The sequence below is a fragment of the Schistocerca piceifrons genome, chromosome 8 (assembly GCF_021461385.2).
Source record: "Schistocerca piceifrons isolate TAMUIC-IGC-003096 chromosome 8, iqSchPice1.1, whole genome shotgun sequence".
Taxonomy (NCBI): domain Eukaryota; kingdom Metazoa; phylum Arthropoda; class Insecta; order Orthoptera; family Acrididae; genus Schistocerca; species Schistocerca piceifrons.
The window spans coordinates 456473935-456486211 of record NC_060145.1 but is presented as its reverse complement, the minus strand read 5'-3'; the positions used below and the strand labels follow the sequence as shown (position 1 = coordinate 456486211).

General features: G+C 39.1%; 1 protein-coding gene across 2 annotated transcripts in view; it reads right to left on the bottom strand.

The window, feature by feature from the left end:
- LOC124711252 (glycogen [starch] synthase) overlaps window positions 1–12277 on the bottom strand; it is a 128803-nt gene that overhangs the window by 101294 nt on the left and 15232 nt on the right. The window lies entirely within an intron of this gene.

Sequence of the window (12277 nt, the reverse complement as noted above, 5' to 3'; positions counted from 1 at the left end):
GAAGATCAGTTTGGATTCTATAGAAATTTAGAACACGCGAGGCAATACCGACCCTATGGCTTACCTTAGAAGGTAGGTTAAGGAAAGGCAAACCTATGTTTCTAGCATTTGTAGACTTGGAGAAAGCTTTTAATAATGTTGCCTGGAATACTCTCTTTCAAATCCTGAAGGTGGTCAGGGTAAAATACAGGGAGCGAAAAGTTATTCGCAATTTGTACAGAAACCAGATGGCAGTTACAGGAGGCAAGGGGATATGAAAGGCAAGCAGTGGTTGAGAAGGGAGTGAGACAGGGTTGTAGCCTATCCCCAATGTTATTTTGTCTGTATGCTGGGCAAGCAGTACAGGAAACGAAAGAAAAATTTGTAGTAGGAATTAAAATCCAGGGGGAAGAAATAAAAACCTCGAGGTTTGCTGACGACATTGTAATTCTCTCAGAGACAGAGACAGAAGAACAATTGAATGGAATGGACAGTCTTGAGAGGAACATGTAAGATGAACACAAACAAAAGTAAAACAAGGATAATGGAATGTAGTCTAATTAAATCAGGTGATGCTGAGGGAATTATATTAGGAAATGAGATGCTTAAAGCAGTAGATTTGCTATTTGGGCAGCAAAATAACTGATGATGGTCAAAGTAGTGAGGACATAAAAGGTAGCCTGGTGATGGCAATGCAAGCGTTTCTGAAGAAGAGAACTTCGTTAACATCCAGTATAGATTTAAGTATCAGGAAGTCTTTTCTGAAAGTATTTGTATGGAGTGTAGCCTTGTATGAGAGTGAAACATTGACAATAAACAGCTTACACAAGAGGAGAATAGAAGCTTTGGAAATGTGGTGCTACAGAAGAATGCTGAAGATTAGATGGGTAGGTCACGTAACTAATGACGAGGTACTGAACAGAATTGGGGAGAAGAGGAATTTATGGCACAACTTGACTAGAAGAAGGGATCAGTTGGTAAGACACATTCCGAGGCATCCAGGGATCAACAATTTAGTATTGGAGGGAAAATTGAAGGGTAAAAATCAGAGCGAGGCCAAGAGATGAATACACTAAGCAGATCCAGAAAGCTGTAGGTTGCAGCAGTTACTCAAGAGATGAAGAGGCTTGCACAGGGTACAGTAGCATGGAGAGTTGCATCAAACCAGTCATTGGACTGAATAACATAACACAACACAACACAATTGGCTTGCGTCTCTGTATTCCTGAATATCCCTGAATATTTTTGTGCTGCCTTCTTCTATAAAGTAGCTGAAGTATTTCTTCTGCTACCCATGGTTTCTTCAGTTATCTTCCTGGTATCAATGTTTTTCTTTCGAGTTCCTGTGATTACCCTTTTTAGATACGTCCACTCCTCTTCAATTGAACTGCCTACTGAGGTATTCATTATTGCAGTATCTTCAACCTCAGAACTTCAAGTTTATTTCTTCATTCTTTAGTACTTCCGCAACCCATTTCTTTTCACATTGACTCTTCCTAAATTATCTCAAACTTCAGTCACCTCTTAATCATTACTGAATTGTGAACTGAGCTTGTATCCTGGGTATGCCTTACAACCTGCTTTCAGAATCACTGCCTGACCATGATGCAATCTAGCAGATCTTTCTGTATCTCCTGGCCTTTCCCAAGTATACCTCCTCTTCCTCCTGCTGTGATTCTTAAACGGAATATTCAGTATTACTAGCAAAAATTTATTGCACAACTCCATTAGTCTTTCTTCCCTCTCATTCCTACTACCCAGCCCATATTCACTCGTAATTCTTTCTTCTACTCCTTTCCCCACAACTGAATTTCAGTCCCCCATGACTATTAGGTTTTCATCTCCCTTTACATACTGTAGTACCCATTCAATATCCTCATAAACCGTCTCTACCTTTTCATCTTCTGAGTGTCAGCACCTATACCTATTGTTATTGGTGTTGGTTTGCTGTTGATCCTAAAAATCCTGCTCCCATTACACCATTTTCTGCTGCTGTTGATATTATGTGACACTTGTCTGAGCAGAAACCCTTCTTCATTCTACGTTTCATTGACCCCCACTATACCCAGATTGAGCTTGTACGTTTCTCTTTTCAGATTTTCTAATTTCTGTACCACATTCAAACTTCTGACATTCCATGCCCTGATGCTCAGAACATTACACTTTCATTTGCTATATTTTATTCTCACAGTCACCTCCTCCTTTTCAATCCCCTACTGGAGATCAGGATGAGGAACTAGCCTACAACATCTTCCCAATGGCAAGTTCATCATGACACTTTTTTTTACAGGCCAAATGTCACAGGCATGCACATTATATATCTTTAATTGCCCTTTGCATCCTCATATCACATGACCACTGCTGATTCTTCCACTTTTTACAGGCAGTTCTCAACATGAGAGCAAGAGAGTGCCCTAAACCTCTGTCCACTCCTCCATCCTCTTTGACAAGGCTGTCAGCAGAATTTTGGCTGCATTGCTGATGATTTTTTTTATTCAAAATTTAAACAGTGGCAGTGTTCAAACCTGGGGTCCAGGTCAGTTTGATTGCTAGTCAAAGATGCTACCCCCAGACCATGAATCTATACCACTCATAGCTCTTAAGTTACACATTTTAGAGTTCACATTTACTTAGACTTTTCTGCTTGAAATGACCATTCCCGCCATATCCCTGAATTCTGACCATTTCTCCTGGGAAACGCTATATAAAGAAAGATTCCACAGTGGACTTCTCATTCAGATGTCATATCTGAATGCCAGTTGTTTGTAAAAAGATCAACCTATGCATTGTGTAAGAGGGAAAACCAGCATGTATCAAAATTTGATAGGAGCACCATTGTGGCCTATCAAGACCTTGGTTTATGGTTCGGCTGGGATAGGATGACGATGTCTCAGAGCTATAGTCTAGCAGCACTGTGACCATCGGGGCTTCCTCTGACAGAGAGGGCACACCAACAGTGATGCAGACACTGACAGCACCCGTCACAGCAAAGGCACCACACCTTTTCAGAGGAGCCTGGTTCTGCACGCAGCACTGTGATGGAGGTACCTACGTGTGGACACTCCAACAACAACAAATGTTACCACTGGGTGTCATCTGTTACACAATACAGTCATGTACAGTTCACGTAGTAGTAATTTGGCCAGTGGTCATTACATTTCTGCTGTGTAAGGGCAGTGGTCATAGCTAAGTTTAAAGGTCTCTATGACACTCTCTCAGGAAAGTTCGACACCTAGCATGTTTTCCCAACCTCTCACACACTGAACACACAGGGTTGAGCATTTGCCAAGAGACTGATGCACCACTACAATTGATGGATTCTAGCACAGAGGTGAAGTGACATGGGGTGACCCCACCCATATCTGTCATCTGAACTCAGTTCATCTTTGGTAGATGGGCTGGAGTCACTGTTACCACCAGAGGTAGAAGCTCCGTGTACTAAATGTAGCACACCGACTAAAAATTTAGTAACTTATTCTTCCTGCTACTCACTATACGCATAAGTACAATTTTGTTATTTGCTATCCATTCTGCTGTTACAATTTTAATGGAAAACATGTGTAAATAGCAAAAGGCTGCACATTTTAGAAAATGAGCTGAGGTACAGTTAATAAGACAAGTTACCATATTTAGCTGGTACATACTTCAGTCATCATATGCATTGCATGGCACAGCACAAAATAAAAAATGGCTATAAAATTAACAAATGCCATCCTCAAAGGAGATTTTAACATAAAGGTAACAGCATTACAAGACAAAACGTTGTCAAGTACTTTGAAGCAAAATGATTGAATACATACAACACTGTCTAAAATAGAAATGTTAACATTAAAAAATTATGAATTATTGTAACAGTTAATGTCTTCAGTCTTTACATTCTGAAGAGGGATAAATTTTATAGAGTTTGTTCATTAACAGCTCATAGATGATCCAACTAGGAAACAATCTTCTAAACTTCTGTGCTTCAGGCCAATGAAATCATACAAGCAACTGAATATGCATCTTCCATTGTCTCCAAACATATTAAATTAACAGATTATGTGCCTAATTAATATATACAACATTTCAGAAGATGTCCTGTATTCTAAGCAGACTTTTCAATATATTTTGTAAGACCCAATATGAACATCCACAGAGATGATTTAAGATTACTGCAGATTTCATTTTCAATTATTATACCATTATAGTTCTAACATTAGAAGAAAAGACTGAAGTTCAAGCACAAAAAATAATATCTGAAGTTTGGCAATGGCATAGTTTTGACAAACAGCAAAGGACTTGGAAAATGCAACAAATAGTGCCTCAAAAATGTTACACAATGAACCAAGAAAAAATAAAACAAAGGATAATGGAGAATAGTTTAATTAAATCAGTCAATACTGACAATTAGTTTAGGTCATTTGACACTAACACTAGTAGATGACTTGCCAGTTGGCCATCAAAGTAACTGATGGCCAAAAGGAAGATATAAAATGAACACTGACAATAGAAGCAGGAAAAACTTTTCTGGAATGGAGAAACTATTAATACTGAATATAAATTGGTGTGTTAGCCAGTCTTATGAAAGAATTTGTCTTGTGTATAGCCTTCTACAGACATGAACCATGGACAATAAGCAGCAGAGAAAAGAGCAGTTTCTAAAATGTTGTGTTACACAAGCATGTTTGTGATTATATCATGTGACTAATGAAGATGTACTCAACAGAAGAGAAGAGGGATGAGATTTATGGTACAAGCAGACTACAAGAATGGTTATCTTGAGGCCTCTTAGGAGTGGTTCATATGGTAAGAAAGGAAATAGTTGAGGGTAAAAATTGTAGAGGGGCTTGACTACAGTAAACAGGCTCAAAGGAATGTAGGCACCAGTTGTTACCCACAGATGATGACACTCTTACAGGATCAGCTACTGTGCAGCACTGCATCAAACCAGTATTTGGTCTAAAAACAGCAGCAGCGACAGACTGAAAAGGAACAAACCACAAATCTTTGGAGTCCTGTTACTGTGATCGGGAACCTTGGACTCGGCACACACAGTCCCAATTTCACATTTCAGACGTAATACCCACTGACTCTCGCCCTGGCAGCAGCAAAATGTGGCAAGAAGCAAAATCAGCATGTGTCATCTTGTCGTTCCCATGTGAGGAACAATTAACTCTGAGAATTCATCGCAAGTGGAATGCACAGTAGTATGTTTAGAGGCTGTGGGTGGAGGTGGTAAAACAACAGCAACTTGTCCAGACAGTGCACATTCTTTACCACAACCCATGTTTGATTTGCCACTGAACAACATTCCAGATGATTGAAGAAACAGTCTTCACACATAGCTTATAATATATTACAAGATCTGAAAATTTAATGAAGATCCTAATACTCTCAAATTTTTTGATCCTGTAACTGTAAAAATATACTAGGTGTCCCAGAAGGAATGGTCAATCAAGATAACAGCAGATAGTGCAACATTTATTTATCAATTATTTTCAATTATTATTTATCAATTATTATTTATCAATATTTTATCAATTTATCAATTATTATTCATCAATTTACAGGGCACCTGCTGGATATCTGAATGCTCTTTTCTGACACGCATTGAATCACTTGTCCTATCTGTCTAGAAAAATTAAACCATTCATTGCAATTGGTGACTTTAACATGGACTTTTTAACACAGAATAAAAAACAGAAGAGATCTTCAGCACCTGATGTCCTCTTAAAAGTTAGTGCCAGTCCAACTAGAGTAACAGCCAGTTCTAGTATTACTTTGGTAACATATTTTTAGGGAAGGATGCATGTAACTGTGAAAACAATATAAATTGCCTGTCTGATCATGATGGACAATTCTCCATCTTAAATCAAATGAACATACAAAGAAAATAAATTTCATTTGGAGAAACATTAATGTTATTAACAAACACACCATGGGAAACTTTAAACATCAACTACAGCCTGTGGATTGAACTCCTGTATACGCAACTGCTGATGTCAAATACAAATTTAATATATTTATCAATGAAATTACATACCTGTCTGAAAAAATATTACCTACAGAGTTAGTGAGGGGAAATTGTCATATCAGGTTCAAGGCCTTGGATTAATCGACATCAAAATCTCTTGTAGAACGAAAAGGGAGTATTGCGTAGCAACCAAGAGATAAAATAATCTGAATACGATTAGGCATTGCAGATTCTTAACAAAATGATACAGGCACCAAAGAACGTGTTCTTTAAGGCAGAAATTAACCACTCAAACAATACAGTAAAAACTGTCTGGAATTCTGCAAATAAGGAAACAGCGAAAAGCCCAGTTTGCAATGCAAATAACCAAATAAAAATGAGGGTTGCACTGTTAGTGATCAAAAACCAGATGCTCATATATTCAACAAACATTTTTTTAACAGAACAAATAGGACCTGAAGGCTCCATAAATCAAGTGATGAATTCCTTCAAGCCAGTGTACCCAGCACAACACAACAGATCTCAGTAATAACAGTCACTACTCTGGAAACTGAAAATCATTAATCCCTGAAAAGTAACAACCTCCTGAAATTGACAATATGTATAGCGAATTATTAAAATAATACTGCTGCTGCCGCTGCCGCCACCGCCGCCGCCGCCAAGTAAGTAAAACCCTTTGTCACATTTCTGATGTATCACTTAAGCAAGGAATAGTTCCTGAAAAGCTGAAGTATGCAGCTATGAAACTCTGTATAAGAAGAGAGACAGAAGGCAGATATTGCAAACTATCAGCCAGTCTCATGGCTGATAAGTTTTTCCACAGCACCTCAGCCAGCACAATATCTGCAATGGCGAAAGTCAGTTTGGATTTCAAAAGGGGGTTATCAAGAGAAGACGCAATATTTGTATTTTCTGCCAATGTCAGAGTCCATCTACAAAGAGATGAAGATGGGTGAAATATTGTGTGATCTATCAAAAGCTTTTGACTGCATCAGTCATCAAATACTTTTACACAAAGCTACATATCTAGGTATAAGTGGTGAAGCAGGTAAGTTGCTTAATTGTTATCTTTCAGACAAAAAGCAAAGTTGTACTGGACAGTCAAGAAGGTGTCACAGGATCGTCGGAATGTGTGGAAAAGACAGTTCTGCAATTTATGCTTCACACAATGCCTGCTCTTATAGAAACATGGAGACCATTAAATCAGGTTCTTATGGATTATGTATTTCATAAACTGCGGCCTTCAGTTTTCATCTGTCAAAGCTACCCACTGATCCTCTCCTGTTTTGGCTCTGAGCACTATGGGACTTAACATCTGTCATCAGTCCCTCTCTTGTATTCCTTTCCCTTGTTCTAGTAGATCATTGCATAATGCTTCCTCTGAAACTCTCAACAACTTGTCCAGGTCCCATCTCCATCATTTACTACCTTTCTGCAATATCTTCAGTTTTAATCTACAGTTCATAACCAGTAAATTGTGGTCAGAGTCCACATCTGCCCCTGGAAACTACTTACAATTTAAAAGCTGGTTTAAAATCTCTCTTATTATCTTGAGATCTCTTTCATGTGAACAGCCTGCTCTCATGATTCTTAAACCAAGTATTAGTGATGACTAAAATTATGTTCTGAGCAGAATTCTACCAGGCGGCTTTCTCCTTTGTTCCCTTCCCCCAGTCCACATTCACCTACTATTTTTCCTTCTCTTCCTTTTCCTGCTATCAATTCCAGTTCCCTACCACAAATGTTCATCTCCTACAGTGGTGGGTGTGGGCTTCATATATATCTTTGCTACGATACTGCAGTTAGTTGGTTGATTTGGGAGGGGGGCAAATAGCGAGGTCATCGGTTCCATCGGATTAGGGAAGGATGGGGAAGGAAGTCAGCCATGCCCCTTGAAAGAAACCATCCCAGCATTTGCCTGAAGTGATTTAGAGAAACTACGGAAAACCTAAATCAGGATGGCTGGACACGGGTTGAACCGCCATCCTCCCGAATGCGAGTCCAGTGTGCCAGTCACTGTGCCACTTCACTCGGTGATAATGCAGTCACTATGTTGTTCATAGTAGCTTACCCACATTCCTGTCTCATTATTAGGTTTACTTCACAATGTTTCCATTGTTTTCGTCCACAGTACCTCCACCAAAAACATGGAAAGCAAAGAGCTTGCAGCAGAAGGGATTTGTTCCACAGTATCAAAGATGAAGTGTTAATAGCTGTTATGTATGCATTTTAGACATCATGTTTACTAGACTTCTTTGCTTGCAACAGTCACTCCTGTCATAACCCTGAATGTTGACCACTGTTTTTTTTTTATTTTTTTCATTCTGAAATTAAGTATTATAATTGGTGAAGCTAATAATTTCTGACAAAAACATGCAAGTGCCACATACTTCACTGTTTTAAGCAATGTAAATCCACAATTTCTCATATAGAAATAATTCAAATAATACAAAATGAAGTATGTGTGATTATATTTAAGAATAATTACTGAATAAAATTAACAAATCTGAAGATACTCAAGAAACTTCATGAAAGAACAGTTATATAGTGATCTAAAAGCTAAGCTGCAACCACTGCGCTGCATTCTACATGGGCATGACAACAAACAAGCTGTCTGTTCTCATGAATGCCCACCGACAAACTGATCACCCTGTTGCTGGACATGCCACCCAACATGACATACTTCATTTCAGTGATTGCTTTGCAGCCTGTGCCATTTGGATCCTTCCCACCAACATCAGCCTTTCTGAACTGCACAGATGGGAACTCTCCCTACAATATATACTATGTTCTCATAACCCTTCTGGCCTCAACCTTCGTTAGTCATTGTCCTTAACTGTCTAGCTCCTTCCCTCTCCCCATTTCAGCACTACACAACCCTCATTCCACTAATGCACCCAGACCTTTTACTTCTCTCCTTTTCTGCTACCCCCTCTCTCCCCCACCCTCCATCTAACCTCTCAATTGTACCTACTTGCCCTACTCTCCACCACATCCCTGCACATTCTCAGCAGCACTTTACCATCCCCCACTCCTATCCTGCTATCCCTTCTCGTATAATCCCCAGCCTACTCTTACCCCCAACCAGTTGCCTCTTCCACAATTCACTGCTGATCTCATTCGGGCTCCAGCTTCCAGGGACTGTAATCCTCTACATGTGAACTGCGTGCATGTGCGTGTGCATTTATTTTTAACACTGGCCTTGTTAACCAAAAGCAAACTTTCCAACGGTCTTTTTGTTGTGGATGTAACTTCAGTGACTTGGGTGTCAATGATGATTAAATAACAATGAGGACAGTGGCAACACCCATGCCCCGTGAGGATAAAATTTCCGAAACAGTGCGGAAACTAACACAGGCCCTCTGCACGGGGGTCAGCTGTGCTGGCCACTTAGCTATGGATGTAGACATGTTTGTCACAAGAAGCCTGTAACGAAAAGGCAACTAATTACATTTTCTGTGAAGTAATAAATTTATTGATTGTTGAAAGGTTATAGATGTGATTGTGGCTGTGGCCACTTGGCTCAGTATATCTCAGAGTGGTGATGAGCTGTTATGAAATATTCCAGACATAAGAAAATTTTTGAAGTGACACAAAACAAAATTTTATCTGCACCTTTAGTTATTCACCAACTCCTAGAATCCAAAACCATCTCCTAACTGAAGTAAGTCATCTGCAGTACTTGTTTTCTGTTTATCAATGCACCACTCTGCAGATAAATTTAAGCACTACATAGCAGTACTAAAATAATATAGCTGAAAGGCTCAGAATTGAAGATCAATATTCTGAAAAATGTTTTAAGGAAGTAGTCAAGTTCCACTGATAAGCAAAAAGATTCCACTGAATGACGAAATAGGTTGCACTGAATGTGTGCAGGCTTCCTATCAATCACCATCATAGGGAGACTATTTTATGTAGAACAGCATACAGTACTGTGCACCATTAAGTGGTAAAAATAACTTGGTAAAAATCAGTTCCCACTGGGTGTTCTGAGAACCTAATGACTCAGAGTGTCAGAGGAAGGCACTTCTCAACCACTTAAAGCCTTACACAGGCAACAGTGATAGAAAGGGTAGTGATGGTGCATACATGACCAAATCAAAGGAGTTCCGCCTCAAGTTGGGAGCTTCCATGTCCTCTGCCTCTGAAGATGTTCGGCGTGGCAACACCCACAAAGGCAATTTGCACTACCCTCTCCTCAGAGAGACATATATGGCCTTCTTTTTGAGGAATTTCACGCAGGAAGGGTGACTATCAATGCTGAAATGTGTCTCAACATTCAACAAATTGTATCGTGCTCTCTGCAGTGAGTGTCAAAACGGGTAACTGCAAACATCAGGCAGGTCCACAGAAATGCGCATTTGCCTTTGCGGCTACCATACTGCCAAGATTATACAGTTCTTGAGAGAACTGCTTCAGCATCTGCAAACATGTGATTGATTTGCATACGTCTGTACCTTTGAAAGAGCCTCAGGCTGACAGGACCTTTTTTTTTTTTTTTTTGTGGTTTTAGGACGCACAACTTCAATGGTCATTAGCGCCCAGACTACGTTAGGAATGCACCACGAGGCACAAGTTTAAAACAGCAACTAAAAGGGAAAACATGATAAAAGACAGACTGACAGGCATAGGATTTAAAAAAAAAAAAAAAAAAAAAAAAAAAAAAAAAAAAAAAACAGCGGAATCAAATGTCCTTAGAGAGGTTTGTCAAGTTGATAAAATGAAGAATGCGAGCAGCTGCTCGTGGGTCATCTGCTAAAATGGCATCTAGAGTACATGGCAGGCCAAGATCAAGACGCAGTGTGTTAAAATCCGGACAGGACGTTAAAATGTGGCGGACCGTCAGCAATTGTCCACATGGGCAGAACGGCGCCGGTGCAGCAGTCAGCAGATGGCGATGGCTGAACTGGCAGTGTCCAATTCGTAACCGGGCCAAAACGACCTCCTCCCACCGAGAAGGGCGTGAGAAGGACGTCCAAGCCGCGGGAAGAGGTTTCAAGGCCTGAAGCTTGTTGTCTGTAAGGGCAGCCCAATCGGCATGCCACAGCGATAAAATGCGCCGACAAATGACCCTGCTACAATCTGACGAAGGGACACAACAAGAAGCTGTCCAAGGCTGGAGGGCCGCAGCCTTGGCCGTGGCATCTGCAGCTTCGTTCCCAGGGATACCGACATGGCGAGGAAGCTGACAGGACTGACACCGTTGTGAGCAGGTGGTTATACACCGAACCAGTGGAATTCTACAAACAAGAAAATTTTAAACTTGGGCTTCAATGGAAGGAATGTACTGGAAGATGACATGCTGTATTGAAAAATAGATACAGGCATGAAGAATTCATACAGAACTGGAACTGCAATTGACAGCTTATAATGTATTAAATGATCTAAATGTTTAGTGGAGAACTTAATAAATTTTAAATTTTAATTCTGTAACTTGTGAATTCCTGGTTTTGGCTGTAACCTAATTTTGAATAAAAATTAACATTTTTGTTAATAGTTGAGTATTTTGTTTCATTCTGAAATTAAATATTATAACTTACAGAAGTAATAACATCTGATAATATTCATTGTTAAAAGCCAGTAAATCCACAATTTCCGAAACAAAAATACAAGTGTGTGCAATAATATTTAAGAAATAATAATAAATAATACTGGTCAGAGTCATGTGTGCATGAGGTGCACTTGCGTATGTGAATGCATGTGTTTTCTTTTCTGAAAAGTATTTGGTCAAAAGCTAAATGTGTAACAGTCTTTTTCCTGTGTGTGTGTGTGTGTGTGTGTGTGTGTGTGTGTGTGTGTGTAAATTAACATGTCATCTCTACACTGAGTAGGAAACTACTCTTTTCCTAATAACTACTACCCTTTTTCTAATATTGTTCACAAATAATTACTACATATATGAAGAAATTTAACAAATCACAAGCAAGAAATTCCACAAAAGTAAAACAATATGTTAATCATGTGAAAAAGTTCATATTTCTCTTAGAGCAGCCGATTTCTAAAAGCATCTAATGTTAATGTATTTAGACAAAAACATTTAATGATTTTTCACGAGAATTTTGTTACGAAATTATTTAAAAAATGAAACTAATTCCAAAAACAATTTTTAATATGGAAGGAAATTTATTAATTGCTGAAACTTCATAAACATAACAGCCGTAACCACATGCCTCAGCATTTGTATGCCTCTGGTTGAGTATCTCTTACTATGCCTCAGCAGTTACTCCTATATTGTGACAATGAATTTTTGAGCAAATTTAATAAAAATTTTTACTTTAACTGAAACAGAATTATTTGCTTTTGTGCACCAAGCTCCTGGGATCTAAGTAACTGAATCAGCTAAGT